This window comes from Pinus tabuliformis, chromosome 9 (genome assembly GCF_031772625.1).
Source record: "Pinus tabuliformis cultivar Carrire ecotype Pingquan chromosome 9, CPIR1, whole genome shotgun sequence".
In the NCBI taxonomy this organism is placed as follows: domain Eukaryota; kingdom Viridiplantae; phylum Streptophyta; class Pinopsida; order Pinales; family Pinaceae; genus Pinus; species Pinus tabuliformis.
This window is the reverse complement of record NC_142307.1, coordinates 1,356,318,225-1,356,320,603: the sequence shown is the minus strand read 5'-3', so window position 1 is coordinate 1,356,320,603 and position 2,379 is coordinate 1,356,318,225.

The window sequence follows — 2,379 nt, the reverse complement described above, 5'->3', positions numbered from 1 at the left end:
GGGGCAGCGCCCTGGAAAATTTTGGTTTTGGACCCTATGTTAGGTTGGACGGACCTACCTATGGTTTTGTGCATGATTTTCGCACATGGTTTTGAACGCGATGGTTTTCGGTCCATGGTTTTGGACGTGATGGTTTTTAGTCCATGGTTTTGGACACGATGGTTTTCGGTCCATGGTATTGGATGCTTCGGCATGTATAAATATGTATTGTAACATTGAAAAGAACATAATGAAAAATCAAGCTAGTAGTCCCGGTTTTGGGATCCTGGGGAAAATCTCTGTGTATATGTGTTTTATGTGTTATGTTCTCGCATAGTTTATTTTCTGTTCTTAGAATTCATATGCAGGTAATTTATGTATAGGGTTAAAACCTACATTTGGTATCAGAGCTATTTTGGCTTCAAGGGGATGCCTTTGTTGCTGAGGGGTTTCGCTCGGGCCTGTGGTAGACCCTGTTCAGTGGGAGATCTGCGAGATCGATTCTGGTGGTGAAAGAAGATGGCGAGCAGTGGAAAGATAGAGATTGAGAAATTTAATGGTCAGAGTTTTGAGTTGTGGAAACTCAAGATAGAGGACCTGTTGGTGGATAAAAATCAGTGGATCGCGGTAGATTCGGGTACTAAATCGACGGGAGTGTCTGATGAAGAATGGAAGAAGTTGGATCGGAAGGCCAAGAGCACAATAAGATTGTGTGTCTCAGATTCGGTATTACTGAATGTATCAGGGGAAGCTACGACGAAGGCTTTGTGGGACAAGTTAGGGACTTTGTACCAATTTAAGTCTCTAGTCAATAAACTGTTCCTATGGAAAAAGCTGTATAACCTGAGGATGAAAGATGGAGACTCGGTGATAGAGCATCTGAATGCGTTTAATACTGTGGTAAGTCAGTTATCGTTTGTTGATATCAAAATTTCAGATGAAAATAAGTGCATTAGTTTGTTGTGTTCTCTACCAGATTCATGGGATAGTCTGGTTATTGCAATAGGTAGCAATGCAACTGCCTTGCAGTTTGATGAAATAGTTTCATCCTTGCTGACGGAGGAAATGAGACGGAAAAATATGGAGATCCAGAATGGTGATGCCTTGTTTGTACGAGGACAGTCCTAGAACAGAAACAAAAATAAGTCATCGAGTAGGAGGTCTAAATCTAGAGGGAGATCTAAATCTCCAGGAAAACCTGTAAAGGTTGTGCGCTGGAAATGCGGAAAGGAAGGGCACTACAAAAGGGACTATAGATTTAAAGCTCCTGACAAAGGAAAGGGATTTGATGATGCCCCTTCTGCAAAGGCGAAAAACCACCTCAGATGAAGGTGGGGATTTGTACTTGGCTTCTTCAAGTACACATGTAGATCACGAGGCATGGTTGATTGACTCAGGTGCATCCTTTCACTTCACTCTCCATAAAGAGTGGTTCTGCGAGTATGAGAAATATGATGGTGGTGATGTCTTCTTAGGGGATGACAGGAAGGCTAGAATCGTTGGTCATGGAAAAGTAAAGTTGAAGTTGCAACGTGGAAGGGTTAGAACACTTCCGGGTATTCTGCATATTCTTGCATTAGCCAGAAATCTGATTTCTGTAAGCAAACTGGATGATGCAGGTGTAAAAATAATGTTCGAAAAGGATATTTGCAAGATGGTTCAGGGAGCACTGGTATTGATGCGAGGAGTTCGGATTGGAACTCTGTACAAGCTGCATGGTAGCACTGTTGTTGATGGGTGCAACAGTTCTATGGTTCCTGAAAGTGGAGCAGAAAATCTAGTGGTCTCTGGAAAAAAGATTGTGGCATCAAAGGCTTGGACATATTGGAGAGAAGGGCCTTCGAATACTTCATGGTAACGGTATGGTAGAAAGTATGAGTAATAACTCTTTGGATTTTGATTTCTATGAAAATTGTGTATATGGGAAGCAGAATCGGGTGAGTTTCCCCTCTGTTGGTAAGAGGGCGAAACAGATATTAGAGCTTGTGCACAGTGATGTGTTTGGACCTGTGAAGGTTCCATCACTGGGTAAGTCTGTGTACTATGTATCATTTATAGATGATTTCTCAAGGAATACATGGATATATTTCCTTAAGAAGAAATTTGAAGTCTTTGACAGGTTTAAAGAATTTAAGGCTCTGGTGGAAAACCAGACAGAGAAGAAGATAAAGGTGTTGAGGACAGATAACGGTGGAGAGTTTTGCAGTAAGGAATTTGAAGAATTCTGTAAGAAGTTTGGCATAGCACGGTAGAAGACTACTCCATATACACCTCAACAAAATGGAGTTGCAGAAAGAATGAACAAGACGTTGATGGAAAGGGCAAGAAGCATGCTCAGTGTTGTCGGGTTAGGACAGGAATTCTGGGCAGAGGCGGTGGAGAAAGCATGTTACCTGGTCA